Genomic DNA, 15709 nt, shown 5'->3' on the forward strand with positions numbered 1-15709 from the left:
TCAGGTCGTTGAGGCACAAAGATGCTGCAGTCTTAGCTACGATTTTGGTGGGAAAATTGGCTGTGATCCAGGATACTTTTATGGTGTTTTCTCCTCGAATATCAAACTGGACTCTGGACATAATGGTAGTTGCTCTGTGAAATAATGTTCAAAGGAATTCCACTTAAGGAATGGTCCTCCGTGATCCTTGCCGGGTTTTTGTGCTCTCCTGGCGCAGAAGTTTGCTGTGCTTCAGTCCTCTGCTGCACTCCAGGCCAGGGTTTATCACACCTCAGAGCTGTACTCTTGCACCTGGGAGGCTGCACCCTAAAAAAGAAAGCCTTTGGACTCTGGGTGAGTTTGTCTGCTAGTGCAGGGGTGTTTGTCCGGAGTGTAGGAAGTAGAGGCAGCCCGGAAGAGTGGAAGTATGGTAGCACAGCTTGGGGCCCAGAGGTGGAGTTGAAGTCCCTTTTATTTCTGGGGAAGTTGGAGAGGGTGAGGAGGCCTAGTGAACCGGTGCCAGTTGCCTAGCAACCGGAGACGCTGCTCTAGACTCGTGTTTTCTGGGAACTGCTCCTGAGTTTGCCTATGGGAAAGCTCTCAGAAGGAAGTTCTTGGTGGAATCACTTTGGTTTATACCCCTTTCAGTCCTTCTATTTCCGGTTTGGGTTGAATGGGGCTAACACTGTTAGGTCAAGTCAGCTTGCCTTGCTTCCTAGTGTGGCCCTGAAGAAGGGGATAGTGGATTCCTTTTGGAGCGCTCCAGATACTGTGAAGTAAGATTTTAACTGAATAGTTTTAGATATTGCGTCTGTTGTCATCAGGGATTCAAGGTGGATTTAGTCCCTGTCCCTTATGGAACTTAAGAACCGAACTGTATTTATTAATCACTTTCTTGTTTATGATCTGGATCAAATCCCTTCATCCTTTCTTTTCACCTGCATTCTGACTTTTCATCAACAAATTACACGCTATGGATACACTTACCAGGAGAGAAACAATAAGAGCTAGCAATAGCTTTTGCTGATCTTGCCATCCCTCACTCCCTCTCGTCTAAGTTCTGTACTTTAGCACAAGTGCAGTCCTGGGCATTCAATCCAAAATGCTGCTTTCAGCCATTTGGGTAAAGAGTCTACTCTTGAATCACCAAGGAGTGAGGATTAAGGAGTTCCTTAGTCCTCACAGCACATCGCTTCCTGAGGTCTCTGCTTTCCATGCCATCAAAGGTGGACTATAGGAAAGAGGGCGGGAACCAGAGCTTGAATGAAGACCCTTCAATAAGTGGCATGCAGTTAAGCAGAGTGAAATTCGCTTTTCTGGGTCTCAGCTTGCTCAGTGCAAAAATCAAAAGCCTGGACGATCTTAGCCTTTGAAGCAAGCTTTTAATGCCCTGTCCAAATCGTTAGCTTCTCTAATTGTAGTGCTGGTGGGCAAATCGTAATCTGGACACGTCAGCCTGTCGGTATAGCATCATTTCCCTTTCAACATTCTTATTTGCATCGAAATGAATCTCTTTTATGCTGTATAATTCTGAGTTAACTCCTATCTAATTGACTGAATTCTCTTATCTTCCAGGCTCTCTACTAAGCCTGGAGACAAAAAGTGAGGAGCACCGGGAGCCATCACTTTTATAAGCTTACTGTGTTACCGAAGACTAATTGGTGCAACTTGGAGCTGCAAACACCCTACCCAGTTGCTTCCAGAAAGACTAGTATGTTGGCATTGCGATGGTCACAGTTAGATGCAGAGAAATGAATCCAGCATGGGTTTATTCCAAGTGCCTATGGACATTTACGATGCACCAATTTGTCTATTGACTAGATAAGCATTTATTAAGAATTTATACTGTAGGGAGGGCATGAGATACCAGCCTTTGTGGTTGTGATAGTACATTAGAAATGCAGAGAGTTAATTATACTGGAGAAACACTGGATAGCAGAAGCAGGGTATTCTGGGGTCTTTATCTGCTGGTCTTATAAATTGTAAACAAAGTCTAGTGATTTACTAGACGACATACAGTTGTTTGGAATGGCTACAATAGTTAGTAAGGTATGAAGTTCGAACGCTGTTCAGGACCCTATCGGCAGGGAGCGTGGCAGCGGGCAAGGAGGCATGGCACTGGAGCGGTTTCTGAGATCTTGCATTAGACTGGGCCTCGTGTGAGCTTTTGAACTCTCAAATCCCATCCCCCAGTGGCACACTTCTTCCAACAAGGCCACAGCTCCTAGGCCTTCCCAAACAGCATATGAACTGGGGACCAAACTTTCAAATATACGAGCCTATGGAGACAGTTCTTATTCAAATCACCACAGCTTGTCAGGTGGCAGTCATTATGGCAAATACAGTAAGTTGTTCTGGAATTGAACCCATAGCCTTCGATGCATTAGGCCAGTGGACTACAAACCTATCCTACAAATGTAGCAACTTTGTGATGTGACCAAATATTGGACCTTAGGCTTAGAACATAAAAATTGCTTTTTATGAAAGGACGCTGAAAAGGGAGCCATAAGAACTGCCATTTGGATTATTTTCAAATCTGACAATTTATGCCATTTTCAAAGTATGTTTACTTTGGCTTGGTAAATATTCTTAAATTTACTATTAGTCTAGGATTCCTGGCTGAAAGCGAGGGATCTGGGGTGGCATGGGAAGAATGAAATGTCACATTCAATTTATTTATTTATTTATTTTATTTTTTTTTACTCATGTAATTCTTTATTAGATCTATTGGCTTGAGTTACATTTACTGTGTTTTTTTTTTATTTTTTATTAACTTGAGTATTTCTTATATACATTTCGAGTGTTATTCCCTTTCCCGGTTTCCGGGCAAACATCCCCCTCCCCCCTCCCCTTCCTTATGGGTGTTCCCCTCCCAACCCTCCCCCCATTGCCGCCCTCCCCCCATAGACTAGTTCACTGGGGGTTCAGTCTTAGCAGGACCAAGGGCTTCCCCTTCCACTGGTGCTCTTACTAGGATATTCATTGCTACCTATGGGGTCAGAGTCCAGGGTCAGTCCATGTATAGTCTTTAGGTAGTGGCTTAGTCCCTGGAAGCTCTGGTTGCTTGGCATTGTTGTACTTTTGGGGTCTCGAGCCCCTTCAAGCTCTTCCAGTTCTTTCTCTGATTCCTTCAACGGGGGACCTATTCTCAGTTCAGTGGTTTGCTGCTGGCATTCGCCTCTGTATTTGCTGTATTCTGGCTGTGTCTCTCAGGAGCGATCTGCATCCGGCTCCTGTCGGTCTGCACTTCTTTGCTTCATCCATCTTGTCTAATTGGGTGGCTGTATATGTATGGGCCACATGTGGGGCAGGCTCTGAATGGGTGTTCCTTCAGTCTCTGTTTTAATCTTTGCCTCTCCCTTCCCTGCCAAGGGTATTCTTTTTCCTCATTTAAAGAAGGAGTGAAGCATTCACATTTTGATCATCCGTCTTGAGTTTCGTTTGTTCTAGGGATCTAGGGTAATTCAAGCATTTGGGCTAATAGCCACTTATCAATGAGTGCATACCATGTATGTCTTTCTGTGATTGGGTTAGCTCACTCAGGATGATATTTTCCAGTTCCAACCATTTGCCTACGAATTTCATAAACTCGTTGTTTTTGATAGCTGAGTAATATTCCATTGTGTAGATGTACCACATTTTCTGTATCCATTCCTCTGTTGAAGGGCTTCTGGGTTCTTTCCATTTTCTGGCTATTATAAATAAGGCTGCGATGAACATAGTGGAGCACGTGTCTCTTTTATATGTTGAGGCATCTTTTGGGTATATGCCCAAGAGAGGTATAGCTGGATCCTCAGGCAGTTCAATGTCCAATTTTCTGAGGAACCTCCAGACTGATTTCCAGAATGGTTTTACCAGTCTGCAATCCCACCAACAATGGAGGAGTGTTCCTCTTTCTCCACATCCTCGCCAGCATCTGCTGTCACCTGAGTTTTTGATCTTAGCCATTCTGACTGGTGTGAGGTGGAATCTCAGGGTTGTTTTGATTTGCATTTCCCTTATGACTAAAGATGTTGAACATTTCTTTAGGTGTTTCTCAGCCATTCGGCATTCCTCAGCTGTGAATTCTTTGTTTAGCTCTGAACCCCATTTTTTAATAGGGTTATTTGTTTCCCTGCGGTCTAACTTCTTGAGTTCTTTGTATATTTTGGATATAAGGCCTCTATCTGTTGTAGGATTGGTAAAGATCTTTTCCCAATCTGTTGGTTGCCGTTTTGTCCTAACCACAGTGTCCTTTGCCTTACAGAAGCTTTGCAGTTTTATGAGATCCCATTTGTCGATTCTTGATCTTAGAGCATAAGCCATTGGTGTTTTGTTCAGGAAATTTTTTCCAGTGCCTATGTGTTCCAGATGCTTCCCTAGTTTTTCTTCTATTAGTTTGAGTGTGTCTGGTTTGATGTGGAGGTCCTTGATCCACTTGGACTTAAGCTTTGTACAGGGTGATAAGGATGGATCGATCTGCATTCTTCTACATGTTGACCTCCAGTTGAACCAGCACCATTTGCTGAAAATGCTATCTTTTTTCCATTGGATGGTTTTGGCTCCTTTGTCAAAAATCAAGTGACCATAGGTGTGTGGGTTCATTTCTGGGTCTTCAATTCTATTCCATTGGTCTATCTGTCTGTCTCTGTACCAATACCATGCAGTTTTTATCACTATTGCTCTGTAATACTGCTTGAGTTCAGGGATAGTGATTCCCCCTGAAGTCCTTTTATTGTTGAGGATAGCTTTAGCTATCCTGGGTTTTTTGTTATTCCAGATGAATTTGCAAATTGTTCTGTCTAACTCTTTGAAGAATTGGATTGGTATTTTGATGGGGATTGCATTGAATCTGTAGATTGCTTTTGGAAAAATGGCCATTTTTACTATATTAATCCTGCCAATCCATGAGCATGGGAGATCTTTCCATCTTCTGAGGTCTTCTTCAATTTCTTTCCTCAGTGTCTTGAAGTTCTTATTGTACAGATCTTTTACTTGCTTGGTTAAAGTCACACCGAGGTACTTCATATTATTTGGGTCTATTATGAAGGGTGTCGTTTCCCTAATTTCTTTCTCGGCTTGTTTCTCTTTTGTATAGAGGAAGGCAACTGATTTATTTGAGTTAATTTTATACACAGCCACTTTGCTGAAGTTGTTTATCAGCTTTAGTAGTTCTCTGGTGGAACTTTTGGGATCACTTAAATATACTATCATGTCATCTGCAAATAGTGATATTTTGACCTCTTCTTTTCCGATCTGTATCCCCTTGACCTCCTTTTGTTGTCTGATTGCTCTGGCTAGAACTTCAAGAACTATATTGAATAAGTAGGGAGAGAGTGGGCAGCCTTGTCTACTCCCTGATTTTAGTGGGATTGCTTCAAGTTTCTCTCCATTTAGTTTAATGTTAGCAACTGGTTTGCTGTATATGGCTTTTACTATGTTTAGGTATGGGCCTTGAATTCCTATTCTTTCCAGGACTTTTATCATGAAGGGGTGTTGAATTTTGTCAAATGCTTTCTCAGCATCTAATGAAATGTTCATGTGGTTTTGTTCTTTCAGTTTCTTTATATAATGGATCACGTTGATGGTTTTCCGTATATTAAACCATCCCTGCATGCCTGGGATGAAGCCTACTTGATCATGGTGGATGATTGTTTTGATGTGCTCTTGAATTCGGTTTGCCAGAATTTTATTGAGTATTTTTGCGTCGATATTCATAAGGGAAATTGGTCTGAAGTTCTCTTTCTTTGTTGTGTCTTTGCGTGGTTTAGGTATAAGAGTAATTGTGGCTTCGTTGAAGGAATTCGGTAGGGCTCCATCTGTTTCAATTTTGTGGAATAGTTTGGATAATATTGGTATGAGGTCTTCTATGAAGGTTTGATAGAATTCTGCACTAAACCCGTCTGGACCTGGGCTCTTTTTGGTTGGGAGACCTTTAATGACTGCTTCTATTTCCTTAGGAGTTATGGGGTTGTTTAACTGGTTTATCTGTTCCTGATTTAACTTCGATACCTGGTATCTGTCTAGGAAATTGTCCATTTCCTGAAGATTTTCAAATTTTGTTGAATATAGGTTTTTATAGTAAGATCTGATGATTTTTTGAATTTCCTCTGAATCTGTAGTTATGTCTCCCTTTTCATTTCTGATTTTGTTAATTTGGACGCACTCTCTGTGTCCTCTCGTTAGTCTGGCTAAGGGTTTATCTATCTTGTTGATTTTCTCAAAGAACCAACTTTTGGTTCTGTTGATTCTTTCTATGGTCCTTTTTGTTTCTACTTGGTTGATTTCAGCTCTGAGTTTGATTATTTCTTGCCTTCTACTCCTCCTGGGTGTATTTGCTTCTTTTTGTTCTAGAGCTTTTAGGTGTGCTGTCAAGCTGCTGACATATGCTCTTTCCTGTTTCTTTCTGCAGGCACTCAGCGCTATGAGTTTTCCTCTTAGCACAGCTTTCATTGTGTCCCATAAGTTTGGGTATGTTGTATCTTCATTTTCATTAAATTCTAAAAAGTTTTTAATTTCTTTCTTTATTTCTTCCTTGACCAGGTTATCATTGAGTAGAGCATTGTTCAATTTCCACGTATATGTGGGCATTCTTCCCTTATTGTTATTGAAGACCAGTTTTAGGCCGTGGTGGTCCGATAGCACGCATGGGATTATTTCTATCTTTCTGTACCTGTTGAGGCCCGTTTTTTGACCAATTATATGGTCAATTTTGGAGAAAGTACCATGAGGAGCTGAGAAGAAGGTATATCCTTTTGCTTTAGGATAGAATGTTCTATAAATATCTGTTAAGTCCATTTGGCTCATGACTTCTCTTAGTCTGTCGACATCACTGTTTAATTTCTGTTTCCATGATCTGTCCATTGATGAGAGTGGTGTGTTGAAATCTCCCACTATTATTGTGTGAGGTGCAATGTGTGTTTTGAGCTTTAGTAAGGTTTCTTTTACGTATATAGGTGCCCTTGTATTTGGGGCATAGATATTTAGGATTGAGAGTTCATCTTGGTGGATTTTTCCTTTGATGAATATGAAGTGTCCTTCCTTATCTTTTTTGATGACTTTTAGTTGGAAATTGATTTTATTTGATATTAGAATGGCTACTCCAGCTTGCTTCTTTTGACCATTTGCTTGGAAAACTGTTTTCCAGCCTTTCACTCTGAGGTAGTGTCTGTCTTTGTCTCTGAGGTGTGTTTCCTGTAGGCAGCAGAATGCAGGGTCCTCGTTGCGTATCCAGTTTGTTAATCTATGTCTTTTTATTGGGGAGTTGAGGCCATTGATATTGAGAGATATTAAGGAATAGTGATTATTGCTTCCCTTTATATTCATATTTGGATGTGAGGTTATGTTTGTGTGCTTTCATTCTCTTTGTTTTGTTGCCAAGACGATTAGTTTCTTGCTTCTTCTAGGGTATAGCTTGCCTCCTTATGTTGGGCTTTACCATTTATTATCCTTTGTAGTGCTGGATTTGTAGAAAGATATTGTGTAAATTTGGTTTTGTCATGGAATATCTTGGTTTCTCCATCAATGTTAATTGAGAGTATTGCAGGATACAGTAACCTGGGCTGGCATTTGTGTTCTCTTAGGGTCTGTATGACATCAGTCCAGGATCTTCTGGCCTTCATAGTTTCTGGCGAGAAGTCTGGTGTGATTCTGATAGGTCTCCCTTTATATGTTACTTGACCTTTTTCCCTTACTGCTTTTAATATTCTTTCTTTATTTTGTGCGTTTGGTGTTTTGACAATTATGTGACGGGAGGTGTTTCTTTTCTGGTCCAATCTATTTGGAGTTCTGTAGGCTTCTTGTATGTCTATGGGTATCTCTTTTTTTTAGGTTAGGGAAGTTTTCTTCTATGATTTTGTTGAAGATATTTACTGGTCCTTTGAGCTGGGAGTCTTCACTCTCTTCTATACCTATTATCCTTAGGTTTGATCTTCTCATTGTGTCCTGGATTTCCTGTATGTTTTGGACCAGTAGCTTTTTCCGCTTTACATTATCTTTGACAGTTGAGTCAATGATTTCTATGGAATCTTCTGCTCCCGAGATTCTCTCTTCCATCTCTTGAATTCTGTTGGTGAAGCTTGTATCTACAGCTCCTTGTCTCTTCTTTTGGTTTTCTATATCCAGGGTTGTTTCCATGTGTTCTTTCTTGATTGCTTCTATTTCCATTTTTAATTCCTTCAACTGTTTGATTGTGTTTTCCTGGAATTCTTTCAGGGATTTTTGTGTCTCCTCTCTATGGGCTTCTACTTGTTTATTTATGTTTTCCTGGAATTCTTTCAGGGATTTTTGCGATTCTTTCAGGCATTTTTGCGATTACTCTCTGTAGGCTTCTACTTGTTCTCTAAGGGAGTTCTTCACGTCTTTCTTGAAGTCCTCCAGCATCATGCTCAAATATGATTTTGAAAATAGATCTTGCTTTTCTGGTGTGTTTGGATATTCCATGTTTGTTTTGATGGGAGAATTGGGCTCCGATGGTGCCATGTAGTCTTGGTTTCTGTTGCTTGGGTTCCTGCGCTTGCCTCTCGCCATCAGATTATCTCTAGTGTTACTTTGTTCTGCTATTTCTGACAGTGGCTAGACTGTCCTATAAGCCTGTGTGTCAGGAGTGCTGTAGACCTGTTTTCCTCTCTTTCAGTCAGTTATGGGGACAGAGTGTTCTGCTTTCGGGCGTGTAGTTTTTCCTTTCTACAGGTCTTTAGCTGTTCCTGTGGGCCTGTGTCTTGAGTTCACCAGGCAGCTTTCTTGCAGCAGAAAATTTGGTCTTACCTGTGGTCCTGAGGCTCAAGTTCGCTCGTGGGGTGCTGCCCACGGGCTCTCTGCAGCGGCAGCAACCAGGAAGACCTGTGCCGCCCCTTCCGGGAGCTTCAGTGCACCAGGGTTCCAGATGGTCTTTGGCTTTTTCCTCTGGCGTCCGAGATGTGTGTGCAGGGAGCAGTCTCTTCTGGTTTCCCAGGCTTGTCTGCCTCTCTGAAGGTTTAGTTAGCTCTCCCTCCCACGGGATTTGGGTGCAGAGAACTGTTTATCCGGTCTGTTTCTTTCAGGTTCCGGCGGTGTCTCAGGCAGGGGTCCTGCCGCTCCTGGGCCCTCCCCCACGGGAGCCCAGAGACCTTATACAGTTTCCTCTTGGGCCAGGGATGTGGGCAGGGGTGAGCAGAGTTGGTGGTCTCTTCCGCTCTGCAGCCTCAGGAGTGCCCACCTGACCAGGCGGTTGGGTCTCTCTCTCACCGGGTCTGGGAGCAGAGAGCTGCTGCGGGCCGGGATCCGCGGGTGTGGGACTTCCGGTAAACACAGAACGTGCCCGGTCCTAGAGAAATTCTGCTTCCGTGTGTCCCAAGCTCACCAGGCAGCTTTCTTGCAGCAGAAAATTTGGTCTTACCTGTGGTCCTGAGGCTCAAGTTCGCTCGTGGGGTGCTGCCCACGGGCTCTCTGCAGCGGCAGCAACCAGGAAAGCTCAATTTATTTTATACATTATGAACATTGACTCGGAGAGATTAATTTTTTTCCCTCTAGCTTCAGTTATGGGGACTCAGCAAAAATCAGAATTTTGATCAAAGTTTATCTAACTGAAGCTGACACTGCCATTCTGTTTTTAAAACAGCAAATAAACAAAAAATAATAACAAGGCCATCATAATATAAGAAAAGAAAGTGGGAATGGGTTTTAAGTGAGGGAAGAGGGAGTCTCTACAACCTTCACGGTGATCAGCCTCCTCAGAGCGACCAGCATCCAGTTCTTCTCAACATGACCCAGCAGCCAATGTTGGTTCCAATTTCCGGCGGCTGACTCCACTTAATTTAAGGCATGTTTAAGGTCAACACAATTTGGTGACAGTTATTCTAGTGCTGATTAAGTTAGCCCCACAGGTACGACAAAGCACACATAAATCTCGAAATACAACGTAAGCTAAATACTGGTCAGACCTGGGTATGCCAAAGCTCTTGCTGACGTCCATGAGGATAGGTGCTGTAGGTTACCCGAGAAAAACAGGTTTACGATTGACTGAGAAAAACAGATTTACTATAAGGGTCTGGAGGAGGGTCCAGTGCCAGAAAAGTCTCTAGCCACATAGACAGCTCAAAGGTCACCAGACTTCGGTTTGGAAGCACATTCATACCAGCTCCATGCTCCTAGGTAGAAAACAAGTATAGCATTCCTTCCTTTGAAGATAGAACCTTGTGTGCACGCTTAACACTCCAGAAGTCAAAATAAAAACGTAAAATTTTTGAGGACAGATAAGTCACTTGATTTAACAAGCAGTGTTTTTTTTTATACCATTACATAATTATTACTATTTATACAAAATTACTAATTATACTGTTGGTAGAATTTTTGTTTGCTTGTTTTATTGCTTTTGTTTTGTTTTTTCTTCCATTTTTATTAAATTGGGCATTTCTTATTTACATTTCGAATGTTATTCCCTATCCTGGTTTCCTGACCATCAGACCCCAACTCCTCCCACTCCCCTTCTATATGGGTGTCCCCCTCTCCACCCTCCCCACATTGCTGTCCCCCAATAATCCCCTACACTGAGGGTCCAGCCTTGGTAGGACCAAGGGCTTCCCCTTACACTGGTGCCCCAACAAGGCTATTCACTGCTATCTATGCAGTTTGAGCCCAGGGTCAGTCCATGTATAGTTTTTAGGTAGTGGCTTAGTCCCTGGAAGCTCTGGTTGCTTGGCATTGTTGTTCATATGGATGGGGTCTCGAACCCCTTCAGCTCTTCCAGTCCTTTCTCTAATTCTTCCAACGGGGGTCCTGTTCTCAGTTCAGTGGTTTGCTACTGGCATTCACCTCTGTATTTGACATGTTCTGGCCGTGTCTCTCAGGACAGATCTATATCTGGTTACTGTCAGCCTGCACTTCTTAGCCTCATCCATGTTACCTGGTTTTGGTGGCTGTATATGTATGGGCCACATGTGGGGCAGGCTCTGAATGGCTGTTCCTTCAGTCTCTTCTCTAAACTTTGCCTCCCTTTCCCCTCCTATGGATATTTTTGTTCCCCTTTTAAAGAAGGAGTGAAACATCCACATTTTGGACATCCTTCTTTAGTTTCATGTGGTCTGTGCATCTTGGGTAATTCGAGCATTTGGGCTAATATCCACTTATCAATGAGTGCATACCATGTGTGTTTTTCTGTGATTGGGTTACCTTACTCAGGATGATATTTTCTAGTTCCATCCATTTGCCTATGAATTTCATGAAGTCATTGGTTTTGATAGCTGAGTAATATTCCATTGTGTAGATGTACCACATTTTCTGTATCCATTCGTCTGTTGAAGGGCATCTGGGTTCTTCCCAGCTTCTGGCTATTATAAATAAGGCTGCTATGAACATAGTGGAGCATGTGTCTTTATTGTATGTTGGAGCATCTTTTGGGGATATGCCTAGGAGAGGTATAGCTGGGTCCTCAGGTAGTTCAATGTCCAATTTTCTGAGGAACCTCCAGACTGCTTTCCAGAGAAGTTGTACCAGTTTGCAATCCCACCAACAATGGAGGAGTGTTCCTCTTTCTCCACATCCTTGCCAGCATCTGCTGTCACCTGAGTTTTTGATCTTAGCTATTCTGACAGGTGTGAGGTGGAATCTCAGGGTTGTTTTGATTTGCATTTCCCTGATGACTAAGGATGTTGAACATTTCTTTAGGTGCTTCTCAGCCATTCGATATTCCTCAGCTGTGAATTCTTTGTTTAGCTCTGAACTCCATTTTTTAATAGGGTTATTTGTCTCCCTGTGGTCTAACTTCTTGAGTTCTTTATATATTTTGGATATAAGCCCTCTATCTGTTGTAGGATTGGTAAAGATCTTTTCCCAATCTGTTGGTTGCTGTTTTGTCCTAACAACAGTGTCCTTTGCCCTACAGAAGTTTTGAAGCTTTCTGAGATCCCATTTGTCAATTCTTGATCTTAAAGCATAAGCCATTGGTGTTTTGTTCAGGAAAATTTCTCCAGTGCCCATGTGTTCGAGATGCTTCCCCACTTTTCTTCTATTAGTTTGAGTGTATCTGTTTGATGTGGAGGTCCTTGATCCACTTGGACTTAAGCTTTGTACAGGGTGATAAGCATGGATCGATCTGCATTCTTCTACATGCTGACCTCCAGTTGAACCAGCATCATTTGTTGAAAATGCTATCTTTTTTTCCACTGGATGGCTTTGGCTCCTTTATCAAAAATCAAGTGACCATAGGTGTGTGGGTTCATTTATGGGTCTTCAATTCTATTCCAATGGTCTATCTGCCTGTCTCTATACTAATACCATACAGTTTTATGACCATTGCTCTGTAATACTGCTTTAGATCAGGGATGGTGATTACCCCAGAAGTTCTTTTATTGTTGAGTATAGTTTTAGCTGTCCTGGGTTTCATTTTATTATTCCAGATGGATTTGCAAATTGTTCTTTCTAACTCTCTGAAGAATTGGATTGGAATTTTGATGGGGATTGCATTGAATCTGTAGATTGCTTTTGGTAAAATGGCCATTTTTACTATATTAATCTTACCAATCCATGAGTATGGGAGATCTTTCATCTTCTGAGATCTTCTTCAATTACTTTCTTCAGAGACTTGAAGTTCTTATCATACAGATCTTTCACTTGCCTAGTTAAAGTCACACCGAGGTATTTTATATTATTTGGGACTATTATGAATTTTTTTCTCAACCTGTTTGTCTTTTGTGTAGAGGAAGGCTACATATTTGTTTGAGTTAATTTTATACCCAGTAACTTTGCTGAAGTTGTTTATCATACTTAGTTCTCTGGTGGAACTTTTGGGGTCACTTAAGTATACTATCATATCATCTGCAAATAGTGGTATTTTGACTTCTTCCTTTCCAATTTGTATCCTTTTGACCTCCTTTTGTTGTCTGATTGGTCTGGCTAGAACTTCAAGAACTATATTGAATAAGTAGGGAGAGAGTGGGCAGCCTTGTCTAGTCCCTGATTTTAGTGGAATTGCTTCAAGTTTTTCTCCATTTAGTTTAATGTTAGCAACTGGTTTGCTCTATATGGCTTTTACTATGTTTAGGTATGGGCCTTAAATTCCTGTTCTTTCCAGGACTTTTATCATGAAGGGGTGTTGAATTTTGTCAAATGCTTTCTCAGCATCTAATGAAATGATCATGTGGTTTTTATCTTTGAGTTTGTTTATTTAGTGGATTACATTGATGGTTTTCCATATTTTGAACCATCCCTGCAACCCTGGGATGACTCCTACTTGATCATGATGGATGATGGTTTTGATATGTTCTTGGATTCGGTTTGCAAGAATTATATTGAGTATATTTGCGTCAATATTCATAAGGGAAATTGGTCTGAAGTTCTCTTTCTTTGTTGGGTCTTTGTGTGGTGTAGGTATAAGAGTAATTGTGGCTTCATAGAAGGAATTCGGTAGGGCTCCATCTGTTTCAATTTTGTGGAATAGTTTGGATAGTATTGGTATGAGGTCTTCTATGAAGGTCTGATAGAATTCTGCACTAAACCTATCTGGACCTGGACTCTTTTCGGTTGGGAGACTTTTAATGACTTCTATTTCTTTAGGAGTTATGGGGTTGTTTAACTGGTTTACCTGTTCCTATTTAACTATGGTACCTGGTATTTGTCTAAAAAATTTTCCACTTCCTCCAGATTTTCAAGTTTTGTTGAAACTAGGCTTTTTTAGTAGGATCTGATGGTTTTTTGAATTTCCCCTGATTCTTTTGTTATGTCTCCGTTTTCATTTTTGATTTTGTTAATTTGGACACACCCTCCGTTCCCTCTGGTTAGTCTTGCCAAAGGTTTATCTATCTTGTTGATTTTCTCAAAGAACCAACTTTTGGTTCTGTTGATTCTTTCTATGGTCCTTTTTGTTTCTACTTGGTTGATTTCAGCTCTGAGTTTGATTATTTCCTGCCTTCTACTCCTCCTGGGTGTATTTGCTTCTTTTTGTTCTAGAGCTTTTAGGTGTGCTGTCAAGCTGCTGATGTATGCTCTTTCCTTTTTCTTTCTGCTGGCACTCAGAGCTATGAGGTTTCCTCTTAGCACAGCTTTCATTGTGTCCCATAAGTTTGGGTATGTTGTACCTTCATTTTCATTAAATTCTAAGAAGTCTTTAATTTCTTTATTTCTTCCTTGACTACGTTATCACTGAGTAGAGCATTGTTCAATTTTTATGTATATGTGGGCATTCTTTCCTTATTTTTTTCATTGAAGACCAGTCTTAGTCGGTGGTGTTCTGATAGGATGCATGGAACTATTTCTATTTGTTGTGGCCTGTTTTATGACTGATTATATGGTCAGTTTTGGAGAAGGTGCCATGAGGCGGTGAGAAGAAGGTATATCCTTTTGTTTTAGGATGGAATATTCTATAAATATCTGTTAAGTCCATTTGGTTCATAACTTCTATTAGTCTGTCTTTGTCTCTGTTTAATTTCTGTTTCCATGATCTGTCCATTGATGAGAGTGGGGTGTTGAGATCTCCTACTATCATTGTGTGAGGTGCAATGTGTGCTTTGAGCTTTAGTAAGGTTTCTTTTATGTATGTAGGTGCCCTTGTATTTGGAGCATAGATATTTAGGATTGAGAGTTCATCTTGGTGGATTTTTCCTTTTATGTATATGAAGTGTCCTTTCTTATCTTTTTTGATGACTTTTGGTTGAAAATCGATTTTATTTGATATTAGAATGGCTACTCCAGCTTGCTTCTTTAGACCATTTGATTGGAAAGTGGTTTTCCAGCCTTTTACTCTGAAGTAGTGTCTGTCTTTGTCTCTGAGGTGTGTTTTCTGTAGGCAGCAAAATGCTGGGTCCTCTTTACGTATCCAGTCTGTTAATCTGTGTCTTTTTATTGGGGAATTGAGTCCATTGATGTTGAGAGATATTAAGGAATAGTGATTGTTGGTTGCTTCCTGTTTTTTTGTATTTGGAGGTGGGATTATGTTTGTGTGCTTCTCTTCCTTTGGTTTTGTTGCAAAAAGATTACATTCTTGCTTTTTCTAAGGTGTAGCTTGCCTCCTTGTGTTGGGCTTTGCCATTTATTATCCTTTGTAGGGCTGGATTCATAGAAAGATATTGTGTAAATTTGGTTTTGTCATGGAATATATTGGTTTCTCACTCAATGTTAATTGATACTTTTGCTGAATACAGTAGTCTGAGCTGGCATTTTTGTTCTGTTAGGGTCTGTATGGTATCTGTCCAGGATCTTCTGGCTTTCATAGTCTCTGGTGAGAAGTCTGGTATAATTCTAATAGATGTGCCTTTATGTGTTACTTGACTTTTTTCCCTTACTGCTTTAATATTTTTTTCTTTGTTTTGTGCATTTGGTGTTTTGACTATTATGTGTCGGAGGAGGTTTTTTTTTTTTTTTTTTTTTTTTTTTTTTTTTTTTTTTTTTTTTTTTTTTTGTCCAATCTATTTGTAGTTCTGTAGGTTTTTTGTGTGTTTATGGGTGTTTCTTTCTTTAGGTTAGAGATGTTTTCTTCTATGATTTTGTTGGAGATATTTACTGGCCCTTTAAGTTGGGAGTCTTCACTGTCTTCCATACCTATTATCCTTATGTTTGGTCTTCTCATTTTGTCCTGAATTTCATGGATGTTTTGGGCAAGGAGCTTTTTGCGTTTTACATTGTCTTTGACAGTTGTATCGATGTTTTTCTATGGTTATCTTCTGCTCCTAAAATTCTCTCTTCTATCTCTTTGACTCCTGATCTCTTCTCTAGGTTTTCTATCTCCAGAGTTGTCTCCCTTTGTGCTATCTTTATTGTTTCTATTTCCATTTTTAACTCC

General features: G+C 40.7%; 1 protein-coding gene across 4 annotated transcripts in view; it reads left to right on the forward strand.

The window, feature by feature from the left end:
* Positions 1-244: 244 nt before the first annotated feature.
* Caps2 (calcyphosine 2) overlaps positions 245-15709 on the forward strand; it is a 64146-nt gene continuing 48681 nt past the window's right edge. For 2 of the 4 annotated variants that reach the window (XM_087558481.1, XM_087558483.1), the window contains exons 1-2: positions 245-333; positions 1555-1690. The gene's annotated coding sequence lies outside the window, so the exon portion shown is untranslated. 4 annotated transcript variants of the gene reach the window in all.

Source organism: Rattus norvegicus, chromosome 7 (assembly GCF_021556685.1).
Source record: "Rattus norvegicus strain SHRSP/BbbUtx chromosome 7, alternate assembly SHRSP_T2T, whole genome shotgun sequence".
NCBI classification, from domain to species: Eukaryota; Metazoa; Chordata; class Mammalia; order Rodentia; family Muridae; genus Rattus; species Rattus norvegicus.